At 34.5% G+C, this 24,555-nt stretch overlaps 1 protein-coding gene and 1 pseudogene across 10 annotated transcripts in view; one reads left to right on the forward strand and one right to left on the reverse strand.

Moving 5' to 3' along the window:
• Positions 1 to 24,555, forward strand: part of FUT8 (fucosyltransferase 8) — a 324,493-nt gene that overhangs the window by 121,749 nt on the left and 178,189 nt on the right. For 5 of the 10 annotated variants that reach the window (XM_060294921.1, XM_030855259.2, XM_060294920.2 and 2 more), the window contains one exon: positions 231 to 318. The exons of 4 other annotated variants lie outside the window; for them this stretch is intronic. The gene's annotated coding sequence lies outside the window, so the exon portion shown is untranslated. Of the gene's footprint in view, positions 1 to 230; positions 319 to 5,811; positions 5,833 to 24,555 lie in introns of those variants that run through there. One more of the 10 variants, XM_060294924.1, reaches the window with a different exon arrangement.
• On the reverse strand, positions 15,821 to 16,246 carry LOC115852412 (eukaryotic translation initiation factor 1A, X-chromosomal-like; annotated as a pseudogene).

Here is a 24,555-nt window from a genome sequence, read left to right on the forward strand (position 1 = left end):
TAAGAAAACCATTTACATTTCGTGAACAGGAATTGTTTAAATAGTTTTAACTATTTGTCCAATCTTTGCTTCAAAGATTTCCCTGGAGAGTTCAAACCTAGGGACATATATCACTTCAAGGCCTGAGGGGCCTTGAGGTTTCGTGTAAGTAAGTTTTATGTTAACAACAAAGAAAATGTATAGTTGTAGATAATTAATGTTACTGCTTTCTTTTGTCTCATTTTAAACAGTTGGTAATTTTAGTGACCCAGATTCAAGCAGTAATATCTTCCATTGGAAATATGTGATTTCGTCATCTTATGTTCTAGGGGAAGAAAGGTAAGCCATTTTTCACGCTTAATATTTAAGTAACTTTGTAAATAAATCAAAATTTTCTCTTTTAAAAGGTTAGAAAACCCTTTTCTCTTTAGGTAGTGTTTTCTCACCCAGAAGAAACTGTATTATTTATTTATGTCACATCGTTATTCCTCAAAAGATTCCACTGAGTCTATATTATTTCAGCTCTAGAGATGATACGATGACTTTCAAAACAATCATACAGTTTTTTGGAGCAGGACTATGTTCTGTGCTGTGTCTGCTAGGCTATCTTGTCCCTTTTACATAGCCATTCTCAGCTGAATAGTTTATTTTTACATATATAACCACCTGACATGACTAGATAGTCTTAATATTTTTTGTTTTTGCTTTTGATGTTTTCATTTATCTCTTGTAAACTGCCATAATTGGATCCATTTTGTTGGTTATTACTTTAGCTAGAAACTATGTCAAGTACTAAGTCTCAGTTTTACTTAGACATTGACTTCGTTTTGGGGTTTCAGGAATGTGGGGTCTCAGGAATATATTTTATATTCAGCAAATTAAAAGTGAAACTTTTAGAGCACTCTTTTCCATTTTTCACAAGCATCCATCTTCATCCTCATTTGACAATCCTTTTTTGGGTAGATTTTCTTTTTTCTAGGAGTGTTTATATAATCTTTCACTTGTTACTGTGTGGTCTCTTTTCCCAGTTCTTTTTGTGGCTATCCCTATTACCATTCTCCGTATATCTCACTCTAACTCCTCATGATCCTCCTAGGAAAATTATATGTGCAACTCTGTAGTTATCCTCTGAATGAAGGATAATCACATTATTAATAATTCCTTAAGATGTTATGCTCACTCCTAATTTTGTAATTAATAATAACATTATTAATAATTATTAATATAAATAACATTATTAATTCCTTAAGATGTAACGCTTGCTCCTAATTTTGTAATGGTTCACCATCTGTTCACTGTACAAAGGGCTCAGAAATGTCTATTGTATCTAATGCACCACAGATGTGGAAATAATAATAAAATTTACATTTATGTAAAGCAAAGATACTGCTAATATGTTCCCTTGGATTTGGCCATTCTGATATTCTTGCTGTGTTTGGAGGCTTATTAAGTATGTTAAAACTCAAGTTGAATGCAATTTAAGTCGGAGATATAAAAAGTAATGAGCTGTTTTACAGTGTGATTTGGAAAAAAAAATTAGTTGTATTTCTTGCTTATAAGAACAGCAGATAGCACAGTTGACTAAGATTTTCTAAGTAAAGTAATTTTGATAAAGGTTAATTTCATGGCAATAGAAAATGTTGGGAATTGGCATCCAAATGTCAAATTTCACCTACAAATCTTAGCTTTCTACTGATTTTTTTTTTCCCACAGAGGAAGAATCTTAAAACTTAAATTTGTGTAGAAGACATTATAATGCTACTTTAGGAATAAGAAACAGGCTTATTTTTCTGCAATTGAACAGTAGGGATAACCAGTGCATTGCAGTACTTATTGATAGATTTTTTTAAAAGCTTTTATGGAAATTTAATCAAGTGTTTATTTAGGAAATATTTTAGTGTATAATAATGATGCGGGATCTAAACGATAACCTACGATATTCATCTATGTGTTTTCATTGTTTCAGAAAGAAATGATGAAGTGTATTGTTTAATAATTTGCATTTTGGTATTATTTATAGGGTAAACACTATGAATAATCATATTTTAGGTAATTCACGTGCCATTGAGACAAATTTAGATTTCCATTTGTTTCTTCTCTCCCTAATATCATAAGAGTGCTATATATCACTCTATCAGTTAGTTAAAAGGTAAAAATTGAAAATGGATTTTGTTTTGTTTTGTTTCTGATCTGACATGTAAGGAGCTTAGAAGTCATCACTCCATCCTAACCACAAGTAAAAAACTGAACAAACTGAAAAATCAACAACTCTTTTTAGATCCATCAGAGAAGTGAGGTCACAGGGCAAACCTCTGCTCTCAAATTAGAGAGACAGACAGGCAAATACAGAGAATGACAACTTACCCTAGCAAAAACCTCCAAGGGCACCACTAGTGGGTAGGAAAATCTAAAGTGTGATTAACAAATTAGGGGAGACTCCATGTGGACAAGCCTGAGGTAAAAACTCCAAGGGGACCCAGTCATAGAGAGCCCCCCACACTTTCATGAGTTTGCTTCTAGGAGCTCTACCAGGTCCTCACAGTGAATATCTGAGAAGAAGCGCCTGGTGCTTCCTGCAGGGGGAGGGAAGAGTAACCATTTTGAAATATGCCAAGGCATCATGTTTTTCTTAACAAGATCTGCTATCAAGAGAAAGTATTTTACCAGGGCCTAATCTATTAAGGTGTTATCAGAGGCTAACTGACCTGGAGGAAGGGAAATACCCAACTGTAGCCTTCCACATGGTGGGGAGAGAAATATCCCATTCCAGTCCCCTGTAGCCATCCTGTTCCACCTTGGAGGGGAGCATAGGACTGAAAAGAACTTGTGACGTTCACGGCTCGGTGGGCGCAGGCCTAACCATAGCACTGTAGAATGCTTCTACTCCCCTCCACACCTTAACCACATTAGTAAATTCCTATTCGTTACAGTTCCTTTTACCCAGTGCATCATGTCTGACTTCCAACAAAAAAATTACAAGGCATACTATACTAAAAAGCAAAAACCACAGTTTAAAGAGAGCAAGCATCAGGATCAGACTCAGGTGTGTCAGGAATATTGGAATTATGAGACCAGGAATTTAGAACAACTATGATTAATATGCCAAGAGCACTAATGGAAAAAGTAGACAACCAAGAACAGATGAATAATATAAGTAGAGAGATAGAAAATCTAATAAAGGATAAAAAAGAAGTGCTTGAGATAAAAAGCTATAACAGAAATGAAGGATGGCTTTGATGGGTTCATTATTAGACTGGGCGTGGCTGAGGAAAGAATTTCTCCAAGCTTAAGGATATGTCAGTAGAAACTTCTAAAACTGAAGAGCAAAGAGAAAAAAGACTGGAAAAAAGAAAAAATATCCAAGGACTGTAGGACAACTACAAAAGGTACAACATATGCATAATGAAAATACCAGAAGGAGAAAAAGAAACAAGAATAATGACAGAGAATTTCCCCAAATTAATGTCAGACTCCAAACCACAGATCTAGGAGGTTCAGAGAATGCCAGGCAAGATAAGTGCCCAAAAAGCTTTATCTAGGGATATCATATTCAAATTGCAGAAAATCAAAGATACAGAAAATAATCTTGAAAGAAACCAAAGGAGAAAGAATTACCTTAGGTACAGAGATCTTCTCTTCAGAAACTATGAAAACAGGAAGAGAGTGGGGGGAATATTTAAAGTGTTGAGAGGAAAAACCAACAATCTACAATTCTGTATCCTGTAAAATTATCATTCAAAAGTGAAGGAGAGTAAAGACTTTTTCAGGCAAACAAAAATTGAGAGAATTTGTTGCTAGTGGACCTGCTTTGCAAGATATGTTAAACGAAGTTCTTCAGAGAAGGGAAATTATATAGGCCAGAAACTTGTATCTCCCTTAAAAAAGAAGAAGAAGATTAGAGAAAGAATAAGTGAAGCTTGAATAAAAACTTTTATTTTTCTTAATAGATCCAACAGATAACATAATTTGTTTGAAATAATAGTAGCAACAATGTATTCAGTGATTATAGCTCATATATAAGTGAAATGAATGATGACAGTGATACAAGGGTTGGGAGGTAGAAATTAGGAATATTCTTTTATAAAGTACTTGGACTACATATGAAGTGGTATAGTGTTATTTGAAAGTGGACTTGGATTATTTGGAAATGTATAATGCAAACTCTAGGGCAACCATTAAAAAAAAGTTTAAAAAAATGTAGTTGACATACTAAGAAAAGAGACACAATGGAATCATAAAATGCTCAATTAAAACCACAAAAGACAGAAAAAGAGTGGAAGACAGAAACAGGAACAAAGAACAAAAGCAATGAGTAGAAAGCAGTAACAAATATGGTAGATATTAACCCAAGTATATCAATAGTTGCTTTAAATAGCAGTGGTTTAAATACACTAAAAGACAGACTGTCAGATTGGATCAAAAGTCAAGACCCAACTATATGTTGTGTACAGAAACTCTCTTTAAATATGAAGACACATATAGATTAAAATTAAAGGGATGGAGAAAGATATACCATGCTAACGCTAATCAAAAGGAAGCTGATGTAACTATATTAGTTTCAGACAGAGCAGACTGCAGAGCAAGGAAGATTTTCAAGGATAAATAGGAGCATTATATAATGATAATTCTTTAAGAAGACTTAACAATCCTTAATGTATATGCACCTAACAGGTCGTCAAAATATGTGATGCAAAAACCGACAGAATTGCAAAAAGAAGTAGATCGGTCCACAATTGTAGTAGGTGATACCTCAACTCTCCTCTGTCAGAAATGGACAGATGTAGCAGAAAATCAGTAAGGACATATCTGAACTCAGCAGCAGCATCAATCAACTGGATATGATTGACATCTGTAATCCAGCAACAACAGGGAATATGCGAGTTCTTTTTAGTTTTAAATTTTTTTTAGTAGGATTCACATCATAAATATGTGATCAGAAAGAAGAAAGATGAGGAACTCATTTTAAAAAATACAACAAACTGTCACCTACCTCACCTCTACCTCTTACATATTTTAGAGTAAGAATTTTAAAACTTTGATTTTTTTAAAATTCTTAAACATTTTTCTTACCTCAAGCTTGGTATAATGAATGAAAGAGTTATGGGGGTTACTTTTACAAATGAAACCTACCTGGCACTTTTTCGTTTACTGGTATTAGGAAGGAATACCTCCTACAACTCTTTGGTTCCATGTAGCAAAATTTGAAAACTGTGAAATATGTATGAATCCCCCATGCCCTAGCCAGTATTTGATAATTATTGACCTTTGCTCCTGAATAATAGACCTCTAGGTATCCATATTCTTTTGAGTGATCTAGAGCAATGGTCCCCAAACTTTTTGGCACCAGGGACTGGTTTCATGAAAGACAGTTTTTCCACTGACAGACTGGTACCAGTACGTGGCCCAGGGGTTGGGGACCCCTGATCTAGAGGAAGAGCAGAAGCAGATGAGAAAGGACAGGGGAGAATTTGTAAAGGGAGAGAATATTCATTGTTATCATTTGTCTGTCTGGCAGACTTATGATAGCGACACTACAGGGATTAATAACATAGACAGGATTTAGAAATCTTGTTAAAATGGATTCAGTGAAATTGTTCCCCTCTCTGTAGAATTAAAAACCAAACCAAATCAAACCAAACCAAACCAAACACAAAAATAAAATACATCAAATGAACTTTCCTCCTTGGATCACAAGTAGTGGTTTGAGGACAGAATCTATCAATGTGTAATCTCATGGTTTCTGTCCTGTCTTAGCTGCTGACTAGCTGTACAAACCTTGATGAAGTCAAATCATTTCTTACCTCAGTTTCCTCATCTTCAAAATGAAGATAGTGCCTACCTTACAGAGCACTGGTAAGAACTAATTGAGGAAATGCATGCAAGGTGCCCGGCTCATATTTGGCATGCACCGGTGTTACTTCTCCTCCTAGTTCCTTTCAGCATCAGTAGTAATGTCTGGATTCCAGTCCTTGAATTCACTAGTTACTCGTCATGAGATCATTGTAAAATCAAATTATTTTGTCTCTCCAAGTCTAATTTTCCTTTGACATAAGATCATTAATACTCATGTTGTAAAGTTGTGGTTGTAATTCATTTCCTCATATAGTCTAGGAGGTTTTTGTTGAATCTAAATCTGAATGTTAAATTGCTAAAAAACTGATATAAATATGTGAGTTTTACTGGTTAGATCTTTTGGACACCAAATCCAGAATATTTTTTAAGGAATATATAGTAGGAGGAATGTAATAAGGAAAAGTAAATCTCTAGGTTTTTTTTTTTTTTTTTAATGGGAGGACTCTCTACGCTCACTTACTTAATTTTTGCTTAATACAATTCATTGGGAAAGTATTGAAGGATTTATTTTCAATACTTGAATTTATTTTCAAGTATTGAAAGATTCAAGTATTGAATCAAGTATTGAAAGATTCAAAGTATTCAAGATTGAAGAATTTATTTTTGCTTGAAATACTGGGTTGGCCAAAAGGTTCATTCGTTTTTTTCCATAGGATGGCTCTAGTAGTGCTTAGTTGTCTTTAACTTTATTCGAAATAATTTTGTTAGATTGTATATGACAGCTGTCATATCAATGTGCATTTAAAAAAAGACTTATCAAAATTGGTGAATTTTTGTGTAGCCATTTTCATATTGAAAATGGAAGAAAAACAACATTTTTGGCATATTATGCTCTATTATTTCAAGAAAGGTAAAAACACAACTGAAACGCAATAAATAGATTTGTGCAGTGTATGGAGAAGGTGCTGTGACTGATCGAACATGTCAAAAGTGGTTTGTGATGTTTCGTGCTGGAGATTTCTCGCTGGACGGTGCTCCATGGTCGAGTAGACCAGTTGAAGTTGATAGCGATCATATCGAGACATTAACTGAGATCAATCAACATTATACCATGCAGGAGATAGTCAACATACGCAAAATATCCAAATAAGCACTGAAAATCATTTGCACCAGCTTAGTTATGTGAATCACTTTGATGTTTGGATTCCACATAAGTTAAGCGAAAAAAACCTTCTTGACTATTTCTGCATGTGATTCTCTACTGAAACGTAATGAAAATGTTCTGTTTTTAAAACAAATTGTGATGGCCGATGAAAGTGGATACTGTGCAATAATGTGGAATGGAAGAGATTGTGGGGCAAGCGAAATGAAACACCACCAACCACACCAAAGGCCGGTCTTCATTCCAAAGAAGGTGATACTGTGTGTATGGTGGGATTGGAAGGGAGTTCTCTATTATGAGCTTCTTGCGGAAAGCCAAACGATTAATTCCAACAAGTACTGCTCCCAATTAGACCAACTGAATGCAGCACTCTACGAAAAGCGTCCAGAATTAGTCAACAGAAAACATATAATATTCCATCAGGATAATGCAAGACCGCATGTTTCTTTGATATCCAGGGAAAAACTGTTAGAGCTTGGCTGGGAAGTTCTGATTCATCCACTGTATTCACCAGACATTGCACCTTCGGATTGAGATTTATTTCGGTCTTTACAAGGTTCTCTTAATGGAAAAAGTTTCAGTTCCCTGGAAGACTGTAAAAGGCACCTGGAACAGTTCTTTGCTCAAAATGATAAAAAGATTTGGGAAGATGGAATTATGAAGTTGCCTGAAAAATGGCAGAAGGCAGTGAAACAAAAGGGTGAATATGTTGGTCAATGAAGTTCTTGGTGAAAATGAAAACATATCTTTTATTTTTACTTAAAAACCAAAGGCACCCTGTGGCCAACCCAATAGCTACTTCTAGAAAGAATATGCATAGGGCAGTATGTTAGGGAGTCCAAACACTTGAATGTACCTATTTCTTTGCTTTTGTTCTTTTTATCTTAGGTGACTTTATTTTAAAAGGAGACTTCAGTGTACAGTAATGGTTTTATGGGCAGACCTTGGAAAATTATTCAGTACTGAAAATTTTCTGGTTTGATAATTATCAGAGAAAGAATAATAAACCAGTATTAAAATTTAATGCAAAATTTTAGTAAATTAAGGTCAAGACTCATAAATGAATCATGTTAAATGAGTTATGAATTAGATCAGTATTATTGGTGAACTTAGCTATGTGTTAAATCAATATAATTTCTTTGACATAATCACAGAATAGGAATTGATGTATATGTGGTATATTGTATTGAAAGGTTGTAGATTGACGAACTGGGAAGTTTGTATTTTAACGATGTTATAATTCCATGAATTTCAGTTAGGTTTATTTGAATATGAATCACTTTTATAAAAACCAGCAGCAAAATATTATTGCTTTTATATTCTGTAGCAGTTGAGTCAGCTTTTGTATGTAATCAGATGAATGTAAATGTAAACTTTAACTTATTTTCTTACACATTTCCCAAAATTTAGGAAATAATTAGCATACAAAGTGTTAATTACTTTTAAGAATTCCCAGTTTATCATTTTATTTGACATTATGTAACTCCTTATTAGATGCTTATTAACAACCCTGAAAATGTTGCACAAAGTATAGTCTTTGCATGCATAGTCTTTACCTGCAAAAAAAAGAATAGAAGAAAATACAATAAAAACTGAATTGCAAAAACATTGAGCGAAGACAAGCTTCTGCTGAGAAGATGGATATGAATTTATGTGTGAATGTTAGGGACATATGGATATGTTGATTATGGCCACATTTAGTATTTTTGTTGTAAAGCAGAGGATTTACAGAGTTAGATTAAATGCATTATGGGTATGGCTGAGATCAAAATAACTTTATTTTCTTCAAGGATTTTTTTGTTTTTGTTTTTTGGGTTTTTTTTTTGTGGTGGGGGTATTGTGTTTGTTTTTAAAAAAGCCAGATACTTAAGTATAAAACTGGGTAATAATTTAAACTACATTTTTCTTAATAATTTAATGTTAAGAACAATTAGAATTCTGTGATTGCAAGGTATTATTTGGACAAATCATTCATAAAGTAATATGATTTATATATTTTTCTTATTTTTTATTGTAAAAAATATATAACAAAATTTACCATTTAACCATTTAAAGTGTATAATTCAGTAGTGTTAAGTATATTCACATTGTTGTGCAAACATCACCACTATCCATCTCTAGAACTTTTTCATCATTCTGAATAAAACTCTGTACCTATTAAATATTAACTTCCTATTCTTCCTGACCCCCAGCCCCTGTAACATGGGGTTGCTATCCAAAATATATAAATAGCTCATACAGCTCAACATCAAAAATACAAACAACCCTATAAAAAATGGGCAGATGATCTGAATAGATATTTTTCCAAAGAAGACATATAGATGGCTAACAGACACATGAAAAGATGCCCAACATTGTTAATTATCAGAGAAATGCAAATCAAAACTTCAATGAAATATCACCTCAAACCTGTCAGAATGGCTATCATCAAAAAGAATACAAATAAATATTGGTGAGGATGTGGAGAAAAGAGAAGTCTTATACGTTGTTGGTGGGAATTATAAATTGGTGCAGCCACTGTGGAAAAGAGTATGGAGGTTTCTCAAAAAACTAAGAATAGAATTACCATATGACCCAGCAATTCTACTCCTAGGTACATATCCAAAAAAAATGAAAACACTAATTCGAAAAGATACATGCACTGCAATGTTCATAGCAGCATAATTTACAATTGCTAAGATATGGAAGCAGCCTTAGTGTTCATCAACAGAAAAATAGATAAAGAAGATACAGTATGCGTGTGCACGTACGCGCACACACACACACACAGACACACACACACAATGGAATGCTACTCAGCCATAAAAAAGAATGAAATTTTGTCATTTGCAGCAACATGGATGGAGTTGGAGGATATTATGGTAAGTGAGATAAATCAGAGAAAGACATACTAAATGTTGTCACTTATATGTGGAATCTAAAAAATAAACGAGTGAATGTAACAAAAAGAAACAGACTCCCAGATACAGAGAACAAACTAGTGGTTACTAGTGGGAGAGGGATGGTGGAGGGGAGGGACAATATAGTGTCTAGGGGATTAAGAGGTACAAACTACTATGTATAAAATAAGCTATAAGGATGTATTGAACAACACAGGGAATATAGCTGATATTTTATAATAATTATAAGTCGAGTATAATCTTTAAAAATTGTGAATCACTATGTTATACACCTGTATTATATAACATAATCACTATGTTATACATAGTGTATATGTATAACATATACACTATGTTATATAGTATTGTACATCAACTAAACCTCAGTAAAAAAAAGTCAAAATAATGAAAAGAAAAAAAAGACTTTACTCCGCATTCTCCCTGACCCCCAGGCCCTTTAATCACTATTCTGTCTCTGATTTTGACTACTCTAGGTTCCTTATGTGAGTTGAATCATACAACATTTGTCCTTTTGTGATTGACTTCTTTCACTTAGCATAGTGTCTTCAAGGTTCACCCATGTTGTATCATGTATCAGAATTTCATTCTTTTTAAGACTAATATTCTGTTTTATTCATGTACCACATTTTGTTTATCCATTTATCTGTCAATGGACATTTGGGCTGTTTCTACCTTTTGGCAGTTGTGAATAATGTTGCTATGAACATTGGTGTGCAAATGTCTGTTCAACTGTGGTCATGTATTTTTATATATTTTTTAACATTTAAAGATATTTGAGGTAATGAAATTCTCTTTGAATGGGCTACATGAATATCTGTATTTTCACTGATATCAGTGAATATTCATTGAATACCTGTTGTGTATTCTAAGGGATATAAAGAGAATATTTATTGAATACTTACTGTGTATTGGGGATATAAAGAGTAATAAAACCATGATACTACTTCTGAAGAACTTACAATCTAATGAGAATAATAAGGTGTGTTTATGAAAACACAACAAACTGGTAGCATATACTTTTTGAAGCTGAAGAGATGTTCACAATCTGATCCAAACCAGCATCCTCTCACGCTAAGATTTTTGCATGTCATCCTAACCAGTTAAGAGGCAAAATACATGGCCATAATCGACAAGCATGTTCCATTCAAGCATGTGTATTTAACACATGCATTTAACATTCAAGCATGAATTTTGGAGTGATCATACTAAAATGGAAGTTGGATCATGACACTCTCCAAAACAGTCTTTTCCAATAACAACATCCTTTGAATGACTTATATCTTTTTGTCCAAACTCCTTCCTTAACTCTGACTTAATCTCCTATCTCCACCTCTACCTTGAGTTGGATGAATTTTTGTTGTGGATATATTTCTTATGCATGTAAAAAGGCTTAAGTGTAAGTGAGTAAAATGCAGAAGGATGAACTCTATATGTGTCTCAAGGTTCTTTCCAGGCTTATGATTCTAATTTAATCCCTATAGTACCTGGATTTCCAGATGATAGAAAACAGAATTAGTATGTCTAGAGGTTTCTCAACAGATCTATTTCATAATAATTTAAAAGACCAAAATTTGATTGGAATAAAAACATTTTGGTGTGTTTTGATGTTTCAGTGGTATTTTTCCCTCTCTCAGAGTATTTTTTCTGGAAAAGCAAAATTAATCTTTTGTGAATTCAGTCATAATTTTTCAGTTTAGTTGGATTTTTAAGGTTTTTCTGGGTGCACCAGCTGGACCTTTTGGATACTGCTCTTTTTCCACTGAAATGTTAGCAAGACCAAAGGAAGACCTACAGCCAGCTGTTAGATTCACGTTTCCTTTGGATGATGTTTTGAAGTTCAAAAAAGGAACTTTGAGAATTTTAAACACAGCTGAGCAGAGTTTCCAAGAGGTAACATTGTAACACTACTTTTTTTCCTCCATATTTATTTTCTTGACTCCCAGTACAGATCCTGAATGCTGAGTGGTGAAGACGTTTATAGGCTCATTACTTTGTAGGGCAAAAAAAATGAAAGAACTAATTTCAAAGTTAAAACTTAAAAAAAAGGAGATAATTGTAGAAGTGAGGAAGGATGAATGAACAAGGATGATCATCCATTCATTCAGTGCATATATGAAAGTCTACTATGTACCAGACACTCCACTAAACACTGGAAACAAAGCAATGAATAAAATAGAATCAGTACCTACACTCATGGAACTTAGATTGCCTGGAACAGCGAGTAGAACATAATAGGCTCTTAAAAATAATTTGAATAGGGCTTCCCTGGTGGCGCAGTGGTTGAGAGTCTGCCTGCCGATGCAGGGGACACGGGTTCATGCCCCGGTCCGGAAAGATCCCACATGCTGCGGAGCGGCTGGGCCCGTGAGCCATGGCTGCTGAGCCTGCATGTCCGGAGCCTGTGCTCTGCGACGGGAGAGGCCACAACAGTGAGCGGCCTGCGTACCGCAAAAAATTAATTAATTAAAATAATAATAATAATAATTTGAATAAATGAATTTCTGTATTGTGGAGAAGAACTTGGGGGTAAGGGGCATTTTAGTGAAGAAGTGTGGAGTGTCCTGTTCATTGTATTTGAGATATTTCATTTAAAAAATGGAAACAAATAAAATATCTGTTAATGGGAAAAATGATTTAGTTATGGTAATACATAGAATGTAATACACTGGAGCCCTTAAAAATAATGACATACATAGATGTACGTCGGCTAACATAAAAGATGTTCTTTACCTAATGTCAAATTAAGCAAAGTAGGTCTTCCCTGGTGGCGCAGTGATTGAGAGTCCACCTGCCAATGCAGGGGACACGGGTTCGTGCCCCGGTCCGGGAAGATCCCACATGCCGTGGAGCGGCTGGGCCCGTGAGCCATGGCCGCTGAGCCTGCACGTCCGGAGCCTGTGCTCCGCAACAGGAGAGGCCACAACAGTGAGAGGCCCACATACCGCAAAAAAAAAGAAAAAAAAGTAAGCAAAATAGGCTGTAGAATAGGATGTATGAACGATTCCTTTAATCTAAGATTATTTACATTTGTGTAAAATATCTTGAGAGATGGTGGAGAAATGGTAATAAGGAATTATGTTTTCTAGGAGGTGAGTTTCCTGTGATCTTTCCTTTATCTTTTATGTATTTCTGTCTTTTGCAGTGACTATTTAAAAATAAGCTAATTTTAAATGTTTGGGATAAATTGATTTAAAAAAAATTTTTTTTAACTTAATATCTGTATCAGTAAACATAGTTACTGGTTGATGGTCCATTGTCCTCTAAATGTAAAAAATCTATCTAAGGAATTCTGCATTTTGTTTCTGGAAGAATATAATTAACCAGAAGGAAATGATTACATTTAACATTTACTGTTAATACTCAGAAGGTATAGTTTTAAAATGAACAAGAATGTTTCTTTAATGTATGTAATGGTTGAAAAATATTTAGTAGTAATTTTAATTTTGTTTTGTAGATACTTTGAGGAATGTCTACATAATTAGATGGTGGAGAGCTGAGAAAATTCTTAGGTTTTTTATGTATATGAAAACTTAGTTTGGATGTAGTTATTAATAGATATTATATTGAACTGCATTTTATATCTGAAGATTTGGTTTTGCCCTCTCCTTTGATTAGTATGACTTCTAAGTTTCTTAATTAGGGGAGAGAACATATGGATTTTGGGAGTCCTGATTACATCTGGTCAATATTCTTAGGTTTTCAAAGTATAGTCATGCAGGTCATATTGTTACTTCGTGACTGTTTTCTTAATTTCTTCCAATAATTTGTGTTTGTATCAGGAGAAATTAATGGACTCGTGAAAAATGTTCCATTTTACACATAGATTGTTTGTAACAAACTCATTTTATTAAAAATACTGTAGCAACTTTACTTTTTTTTAATCCTTTAGAGGATCATGTTGACTCTAGTTATTGGAGTTCCAAATGATATGTGATTGAATATGAAAACTTGTCTCAGGGTCTGTTTATCTTTTTTAAATTATATTGTTAAATAATTGTTTAAATGATCATGTTAACCTTTAAAGGTTAACATTTGGTTTAACATTATTTAGGTATAAATGAAAGTATTATTCCTCTTCAAAATAAGAGTTTTTGTCAGGCCACAAAGTCCCTTGGACTGTGGTATGCTAAATTTGAAACAATTTTTTTCCCTAGATATTTAGCTATGTGCCATAGAAGGTGATTTTTTTAGATCGTTTCTCTCTTTCTCTTTTATTTTTTTTTCTTTTTATTTCTGAAAAGTAAGATGCCTATTCCAGTTTAGTGAATGTGGTAATATCAAATCCAGGTAGAATGGTACATTTCATCTTGTCTTCATTTTTTAAGGTGAGCTAGTTTATAAAATCGAGAATAAATCATTTTGTTAGATGTTGGCTCCCTTCTAGTATAAAAATAGTAATCTTTTTAGCAGTAAGTCATTCTATTGTAAATACTTTAAAATGTTTAAAAGTAATTTATAAAAAAAGGAATTATAGAAAAACTTAATGCCTAAATTAATACCATATACATGAATGATAGTTAGAATTTATAATTGGTATTTTGTTATAAAAGACATTTATTTGGATAAAAACATTGTTTACGTTAGTCTAAATGAAATGAATACCTTCTAATGATACTCATACTTTCCTTTATTGTACTCATTTATTTATTATTCAGCAATATTTATTAAGTGTCTGCTATATTATAGGCACTGTTCTAGATTCTGAGTGATACCAGTCAACAAAATAGAAATTATTGATCTCATGGAGCTTATACACTTGTAGAGAGAAAGAAACTAAACAAATATGTATGTCAGATGGTGATAAATGTTCTAGAGAAAGGTGACTACATCAAGGAAGGTAATAGGGAATGTCAGAGTGGGGAGTGTACCATTTTTATATAGAATGGTCAGGGAAGGTTTCACTGAGAGGGTGACACTGAATTTGATGAGGGAAGGACTATGGTGGATATTTGGGCAAGTGTGTTTCAGGCAAGAAGTTCAAAAGCCCTGTGTTGGGTACAGGCTCAGCATATTTAGAAACCTAAGAAATTAATTGTGTAATTATTTCTTTCACTTTTTTCTTTCCCAGTAGATTCTAAGGTCCACTAAAACAGTGGGGAAAGACCGTCTCTGTCTTGCTCATCATTGTATCCTTGGTACTCAGTATAGTGCCAAACACATGGTAGGCAGTGGGCCAGTGAATAACTATCGTTGAATTCATGAATGATAAGGGGAAATTTTGGAGGAATCCTTATTTTTTTTAAATTAAGTTCATACTGCTAAGATATTTAGAGCTTCAAAGGTCTTCTTAGGTGGAAAACAAGAGAGCTCTTGAGGAAGAATGATTCTTCTAAAGGTCACTGTTCATTATGGTAGCATTCTTGTGATGGTTTTTCTCTCTTATTCTAGCTATTGATAGGGTATCCTTTGTTTAGATGAATGGTCTAGACATGGGAAGATACTTGCTGTGGAAGACCTCCTTGCAGTAGAATCTGGACTCAAATAACTGGGTTGAAATTCCTGTTTGATGCTTGCTCGCTGTGTGACCCTCCCCCTTTATTTCCTTTTAATTGCCCTGGTTTTCTTATCTGTAAGACAGATGCTGTTATTTCAATTACAGTATTCTCTTAAACATTATCTCTTGCATATTGGGATTTTCTCATTAATCTTCTAATATACCACTCATGTAGACTATTTTTTTTTTTTTAAGAAAGTTACATTTAAGAAAATAGGACTTTGGAATCAGACATTCTTGGGTTCTATAAAAGTTCACTTCTTAAAGTTATCTGTTAACATGTGTCAGAGTTTTATCTAACTAATGAGGGAACAATCAGGAAGACCAAAGAACTGCTACTAAGAGTATTTGAGCATCAGGAGTGCATGTTTTCATTTAGGAAAGGGATGCCAAAATAAAATTGCAAAGCTACATAGAAGTCTCATTAACTTTCTGAAGGAAAAGGAAGCCATATCATCTTGGAAACTTGGAATGTAAAACAGTGAGTTCAATTTATATATCATCATGGTCTTTATCATCATCTCCAGTATCAGCAAACTGGATTGTTTCATCATCTCCAGCACCAAATATATCTTTTTCATTGATTTTAGCATGTTTTGGAAGCTTGCCATATACCTTCAGACTTACAGCTTTATCTGCATTGTATTTTGAAATTACATCAGCTTTGTTATCCTGATAGGCAGACCAACCAATAAGATATCTGAGGTATTTATTTAAACCATTTTCCTCATTTTTCCTTTGATATGGCATAGCCTCTTTACACATCAAAGCACATTGCTTCTACTCATTCATTTCCCAACGTTCTGATTACCTGAGCATATGCTTATTCATACGCTTTGCACACCAACCGTTTTTGGATTCATTTTCTTTCTTACCCTTGTACCTGTTTTTACCTTCTTTACCTTTATTCTTGGGCATGGCAATGCTTCCCAGCATCTCCAGTTCCTTTCCTGTGGTGGCAGTGGCGGCTGCTCCTTTGAGTGGCACACAGGACAAAGTAGCACGTGGTAATATGGAACCACGTGTGTGGGAGAGTTTTGAGACTGAGCTTTTCTAAGACATACTTAGCAGCATCAAAATTCTTTTCTTGCCTCTTCCCTTTCTGTGTATGTTAATATTCTTAAGGTTTTCTGGGGACAGGTAAAGAGTAATCTTTACTCTTATGCTTTTTTAGCCTTATTACTAAGGTGGACCTCTCTGCTTGTGTCTTTACTGAATGTCCCAAGGATTCAATGAGGACTTTTTATCTTGTTTGTGAGAACATGGATGATTCCTGGCCCTGTGTAAGCTGGGAATTATTCACCTTTTATTACCTAGCAATTATTCTTTCCCAGAAGTTGTTTTTGCTCAACCTTAATTTGCATATGCAAATTGGTATTCAGGTAAAATTTAAGTGGAAATTCCCCTGCGCCCCCCCTTAAAAAAATTGGTCTTTTCATTGTTCTCTGACTTAAGGACTTCCCTCCCCCGCCCCCACCCCTGCCAAATAATTGCTGCTTTGGCCTTTCTGTGCTCTGACCTCACCTGTCTTTTCTTTTTTTTCTGTTTTTTTGGAATTTGGGGGTCATGGCTGAGACTGGCATCATAAATATGAGATTCATTAGTATATGATGGTATTGAAAGCTGTGAGAGTGAATTCAACTTAGAGATGAGTCTACGTAGAAAACACTCCAGAGTTCAGAGGTCAGGGAGTTGAAGGGAAATAAGCAAAGGTGATGAGAATGGGGAATCAGGTGGAGGAAATCTGGGAGAGAGTGGGCCATAGATGCCAATTAAAAAAAAAAGAGGGGAGATATGAAGGAGGAAGATATAAATCAGTTCAAATATTTCAGGTAATTAAGATGAGGACTGCAAATTTTTTTTTGAATTTTATTTTTTATACAGCAGGTTCTTATTAGTTATTTATTTTATACATATTAGTGTCTATATGTCAATCCCAATCTCCCATTTCATCTCACCACCACCACCACCCCCTCCCGCTTTCCCCCATTGGGGTCCATGTTTGTTCTCTACATCTGTGTCTCTATTTCTGTCTTGCAGACTGGTTCATCTGTACCATTTTTCTAGATTCCACATATATGTGTTAATATACGATATTTGTTTTTCTCTTTCTGACTTAATTCATTCTATAAGACAGTCTCTAGATCCGTCCACATCTCTACAAATGACCGAAATTCGTTCCTTTTTATGGCTGAGTAATATTCCATTGTATATATGTACCACATCATCTTCATCCAGTCGTCTGTCGGTGGGCATTTAGGTTGATTCCACAACCTGGCTATTGTAAATAGTGCTGCAGTGAATATTGGGTTGCATGTGTCCTTTTGAATTATGGTTTTCTCAGGGTATATGCCCAGTAGTAGGATTGTGGGGTCATATGGTAATTCTATTTTTAGTTTATTAAGGAATGTCTGTACTGTTCTTCATAGTGGCTGTATCAATTTACATTCCCACCAACAATGCAAGAGGGTTCCCTTTTCTCCACACCCTCTACAGCATTTATTGTTTGCAGATTTTCTGATGATGCCCATTCTAACCGGTGTGAGGTGATACCTCATTGTAGTTTTGGTTTGCATTTCTGTAATAATCAGTGATGTTGAACAGTTTTTCATGTGCTTCTTGGCCATCTGTATGTCTTCTTTGGGGAAATGTCTATTTAGGTCTTCTGCCCATTTTTTGATTGGGTTGTTTGTTTTTTTAATATTGAGATTTATAAGCTGTTTGTATATTTTGGAGACTAGTCCTTAGTCCGCTGATTTGTTTGTAAATATTTTCTCCCATTCTGAGGGTTGTCTTTTCATCTTCTTTATAGTTTCCTTTGCTGTGCAAAAGCTTTTAAGTTTTATTAGGTCCCATTTGTTTATTTTTGCTTTTATTTCCATTACTCTAGGAAGTGGGTCAAAAAGGATCTTGTTGTGGTTTATGTCGAACAGTGTTCTTCCTATGTTTTCCTCTAAGAGTTTGATAGTTTCTGGCCTTACATTTAGGTGTTTAATCCATTTCGATTTATTTTTCTGTATGGTGTTAGGAATTGTTCTAAGTTCATTCCTTTACATGTAGCTGTCCAGTTTCCCCAGCACCACTTATTGAGGAGACTGTTTTTTCTCCGTTGTATATCCTGGCCTCCTTTGTCATAGATTAGTTGACCATATGTGCGTGGGTTTATCGCTGGGCTTTCTATCCTGTCCATTGATCTATGTTTCTGTTTTTGTGCCAGTACCATATTGTCTTGATTACTGTAGCTTTGTAGGATAGTCTGAAGTCAGGGAGTCTGATTCCTCTAGCTCCATTTTTTTTTTTTCCTCAAGATTGCTTTGGCTATTTGGGGTCATTTGTGTCTCCGTACAAATTTAAAGGTTTTTTTGTTCTCATTCTGCAAAAATGCCACTGGTAATTTGATAGGGATTGCCCTGAATCTGTAGATTGCTTTGGGTAGTACAGTCATTTTCACAATATTGATTCTTCCAATCCAAGAGCATGGTATATCTCTCCATCTGTTTGTGCCCTCTTTGATTTCTTTGATCAGTGTCTTATAGTTTTCTGAGTACAGATCTTTTGTCTCCCTAGGTAGGTTTATTCCTAGGTATTACATTATTTTTGTTGCAGTGGTGAATGCGATTGTTTCCTTAATTTCTCTTTCTGATCTTTTGTTCTTAGTGTATAGGAATGCAAGAGATTTCTGTGCATTAATTTTGTATCCTGTAACTTCACCAAATTCACAAATGAGCTCTAGTAGTTTTCTGGTGGCATCTTTAGGATTCTCTATGTATAGTATCATGTCATCTGCAAACAGTGATAGTTTTACTCCTTCTCTTCCAATTTATATTCCTTTTATTTCTTTTTCTTCTCTGATTGCCGTGGTTAGGACTTCAAAAACTATGTTGAATAATAGTGGTGAGAGTGGACATCCTTGTCTTTTTCCTGATCTTAGAGGAAATGCTTTCAGTTTTTCACCATTGAGAATGGTGTTTGCTGTGGGTTTGTCGTACATGGCCTTTATGATGTTGAGGTAGATTCCCTCTATGCCCACTTTCTGGAGATTTTTATCATAAATGGGTGTTGACTTTGTCAAAAGCTTTTTCTGCATCTATTGACATGATCATATGGTTTTTATTCGTCATTTTGTTAATATGGTGTATCACATTGATTGTTTTGTGTAGATTGGGGAATCCTTGCATCCTGGAGATAAATCCCATTTGATCATGGTGTATGATCCTTTTAATATGTTGTTGGATTGTATTTGCTAGTATTTTGTTGAGGATTTTTGCATCTATATTCATCAGTGATATTGGTCTGTAATTTTCTTTTTTGTAGTATCTTTGTCTGATTTTGGTATCAGGGTGATGGTGGCCTCACAGAATGAGTTTGGGAGTGTTCCTTCCCTGCAATTTTTTGGTAGAGTTTGAGAAGGATGGGTGTTAGCTCTTCTTTAAATGTTAGATAGAATTCACTTGTGAAGCCATCTGGACTTTTGTTTGTTGGAAGATTTTTAATCACAGATTCAATTTCGTTACTTGTGATTGATCTATTCCTATTTTCTGTTTTTTCCTGGTTCAGTCTTAGAAGGTTATACCTCTAAGAATTTGTCCATTTCTTCCAGATTGTCCATTTTATTGGCTGAGAGTTGCTTGTAGTAGACTCTTATGATGCTTTGTATTTCTGTGGTGTCCATTGTAACTTCTCCTTTTTCATTTCTAATTTTATTGATTTGAGTCCTATCCCTCTTTTTCTTGAGGTTTATCAATTTTTTTCTAAAGGTTTATCAATTTTCTTTATATTCTCAAAGAACCAGCTTTTAGTTTTATTGATATTTGCTATTGTTTTCTTTCTTTCTGTTTCATTTATTTCTGCTCTGATTTTGTGATTTCTTTGCTTCTGATAACTTTGGGCTTTCTTTGTTCTTCTTTCTGTAGTTCCTTTAGGTGTAAGGTTAGATTGTTTATTTGAGATTTTTCTTATTTCTTGAGGTAGGCTTGTATTGGTATAAATTTCCGTCTTAGAACTGCTTTTGCTGCATTGCATAGGTTTTGGATCGTCATGTTTTCATTGTCATTTGTTTCTATGTATTTTTTTATTTCCTTTTTGATTTCTTCAGTGATTTCTTGGTTATTTAGTAGCGCACTCGTTGGCCTCTATGTGTTCGTGTTTTTTACATTTTTTTTCCCTGTAACTCATTTCTAATCTCATAGTGTTGTGGTCAGAAAAGATGCTTGATATGATTTCAATTTTCTTAAATTTACTGAGGATTGATTTGTGACCCAAGATGTGACCTATCCTGGAGAATGTTCTGTATGCACTTGAGAAGAAAATGTAATCTGCTGGTTTTGGATGGAATGTCCTATAAATACCAATTAAATCTCTCTGGTCTGTTGTGTCATTTAAAGCTTCTGTTTCCTTATTTATTTTCTGTCTGGATGATCTGTCCATTGGTGTAAGTGAGATGTTAAAGTCCTCCACTATTATTGTGTTACTGTCGATTTCCTCTTTTACGGCTGTTAGCATTTACCTTATGTATTGAGGTACTCCTGTGTTGGTTGCATATATATTTATAATTGTTATGTATTCCTCTTGAATTGATCCCTTGATCATTAGGTAGTGTGCTTCCTTGTCTCTTGTAACATTCTTTATTTTAAAGTCTATTTTATCTGATACGAGTTTTGCTACTCCAGCTTTCTTTTGATTTCCATTTGCATGGAATATCTTTTTCCATCCCCGTACTTTCAGTCTGTATGTGTTCCTAGGTCTGAAGTGGGTCTCTTGTATCAGCATATATATGAGTCTTGTTTTTGTGTCCATTCAGCAAGCCTGTGTCTTTTGGTTGGAGCATTTAATCCATTCATATTTAAGGTAATTATCGATATGTATGTTCCTATGACCATTTTCTTAATTGTTTAGGGTTTGGTTTTGTAGGTCCTTTTCTTTTGTGTTTCCCGTTTAGAGAATTTCCTTTAGCATTTGTTGTAAAGATGGTTTGGTGGTGCTGAATTCTCTTAGCTTTTGCTTGTCTGTAAAGCTTTTGATTTCTCCATTGAATCTGAATGAAATCCTTGCCAGGTAGATTAATCTTGGTTGTAGATTCTTCCCTTTCATCACTTTAAATATATTGAGTACTCTCTTCTGGCTTGTAGCGTTTCTGCTGAGAAATCAGCTGTTAATCTTATGGGAGTTCACTTGTATGTTATTTGTCATATTTCCCTTGTTGCTTTTAATAATTTTTCTTTGTCTTTAATTTTTGTCCGTTTGATTGCTATGTGTCTCGGCATGTTTCTCCTCGGGTTTATCCTGCCTGGGACTCTCTGCGCTTCCCGGACTTGGTTGGCTATTTCCTTTCCCATGTTAGGGAAGTTTTCAACCATAATCTCTTCATATATTTTCTTGGGTCCTTACCCTCTCTCTTTTCCTTTTGGGACCCCTATACTGCAAATGTTGGTGTATTTAATGTTGTCCCAGAGGTCTCTTAGGCTGTCTTCATTTCATTCTTTTTTCTTTATTCTGTTCTGCAGCAGTGAATTCCACTATTCTGTCTTCCAGGTCACTTATCTGTTCTTCTGCCTCAGTTATTCTGCTGTTGATCCTTCTAGTGTAGTTTTCATTTCATTTATTGTATTGTTCATCTCTGTTTGTTTGTTTTTTAATTCTTCTATGTCTTTGTTAAACATTTCTTGCATCTTCTCGATCTTTGCCTCCATTCTTTTTCCAAGGTCCTGGATCATCTTCACTATCATTATTCTGAATTCTTTTTCTGGAAGTTGCCTATCTCCATTTCATTTAGTTGTTTTTCTGGGGTCTTGTCTTGTTCGTTCATAGTCCTCTGCCTTTTCATTTTGTCTGTCTTACTGTGAATGTTTTATGTTCCACAGGCTGCAGGATTGTAGTTCTTCTTGCTTCTGCTGTCTGTCCTCTGGTGGATGAGTCTATCTAAGAGGCTTATCCTCACCTGTCTTTTCAACTCAGCAATGTACTGACTTCTGTTTGGGTTTCTGCTCCAGCATCCTGCAGTCCCAAAAGTCCTTTCAGAAAGACATGCTAGGTAATTATCTGGCTCACCTTTTTTGTTTCCCTTTTTTTTGAAATCACTTTTGAGCTACCTGTTGTCCAATGTCATATATGTAGTTTGTCCAGTTTTCTAGTTGCTTACATATCAAAATTAATTCTGGATTATATTACTCCCTGATGGGTGAAAGTAGAGATCTCTTAACACTTTTAAATTGAAGAATGATATTCTTAGCAAGTGATACATCCTGCACATCCTGTAAATAAAACCTGCTTTGGCTGCTTTTCGTCTAATACTAGTTACTAGTCAACTGATGCATTAAATTAAAGTTAGTATAACCCTAACTAATAGGCTGATTATTTTGGGTACTTTTATGCCTCTCTGAAGAGCACTGTTTGTTATATGGTACTTTTTTTCGATTGAACATGATTCAATATAGCTAAAAAACAAAAACAGAAACCTTAACATAACTCTTACTTAGTATAGAAACTTTTTGCTAATAAAAAACAAATCTGTTTTATATTCCATCTATTGAGATACAGTGAAATAGTATAAATTTAGTACTGCTCATTATTTCTTTAAAATTCTTCCAATTAGTTTAAAAGCATTGGTAATTGGAAGTAGAATGTAGATATAAACTGGTGTGAAGTTGAGAATGTCTCATTAAGTTTGGAATTTAAAAAAAGGATGTATTTGGTGAAGAACAATACAGTGAGCCTAAAGTGTTTTTCTTTTTTTTTTTTTTTAAAGGATCTGAGGTGCTCATGAAAGGGTTAAAGACGTATGCGTATGGTTGTTTCGGTTGGCAACATGAGCTTCATCCTTCATCATTAGTGTTTACAGTGTTTCAGTTACTATACTAGGTACAACGTGCCCTATCTGGTAGTCATTTTTTTTTTCTATGGTGTTCTTAGTTGAGAGACTTGAAATTCTTAGGGGAATGTTTGAAAATGAGTCAGTAGTAGCATTGTGATTTGAATGTTGTGTGCTCAGGCTTAAAGAAGGCATTTTTGTCTCTAGCATCAGAATTGCCTGTAAGTAAATCTTAAGAAAAAATTCTGAAGAAATTTATAGCCATGATTTACATATCTCTCAAGGGATAAGGGTCAGGGTTATAATTATAGTTGAGAGAACTATAAATGCACTAACTCTAACAGATGGTACCAAAATGTCTGAATTTTTGTTACTTTTATTATTTCTTAAAAACTGTTTAATGATACCTGTAAAAATTACTGCTTCTAGATACAGCTATTAGGTTTGGTACAGCAAAAGATTGTTTAACTCTTTAATTTTTTTGATAGCAGATACAAAATGCAGATACCTAATTATTCAAAATCTTTCAGATACTAACGACTGTTCACTAGTGAGAAAATTTAAACTGATATATGACAGCCACTAGATCCATTTGTCAAACCTGCTTTTGGTTTTGGTCTGTTCTTGCTGAAAGAGATGTGTCTACCCATAGTGTTACCTAGGTGACATGGATGCACTGCATTTCATCTTTCTAAATTGTTTACCATTGAAATTCATGGATTAGGTTTGTTATTTTGGTTGCGTGTTCCCTTGTTACTTTGCTACTAAAGAGTCATAATCCCTCAATAATAATGGTTTTGGTCAGCCAAGCCATATTGCTTTGATTCATTTGAAGTCGAGAACAGGACTCCATAACGAAATAGATCTGGCTATGAATCTTGGCTCCTTCTGGCTTTGTGACCTTAGGTGAATTACTTAACCTCTGCTGGTATATTTGATATTAGTATAGTTTACTAGTTAAATGAGTGAACACTGGAGCCAGTTTGTGAGGATTTGAATCCTGGTTGTGCTACTTAATAAGCTGTGTAACTTTGGGCAGGTCACTAACTTTTCTGCTTCCTCTTTCTCATCTGCAAATTAGAGATAATTATAGTATGTATCTGTATAACACTTGGAGTGTTTTATACCTACCTGGCATGTAGTGAGCACTCATACATGTTTGCTAGTATTATTTTCTATAAAATGAGGACAGAAATAACATAATAAAGATGTTATGAGGCCTGAATGAATAAATAAATAAAACACTTTGCACAGAGACTTAGTAAATGTTCAGTAAATGATGGTACTCTAAGGGGATTAATATTATGATGATGCAGCAGATGTGCCTGTGAAGTAAGCGTAGATTCAGGATTTGTAACTGAAGAGATCATACTGGAGCTTCGTTGCTAATTGGTGAGGACAACACAGTGTGTTCCAACAT

The sequence above is a fragment of the Globicephala melas genome, chromosome 2 (genome assembly GCF_963455315.2).
Source record: "Globicephala melas chromosome 2, mGloMel1.2, whole genome shotgun sequence".
Taxonomy (NCBI): domain Eukaryota; kingdom Metazoa; phylum Chordata; class Mammalia; order Artiodactyla; family Delphinidae; genus Globicephala; species Globicephala melas.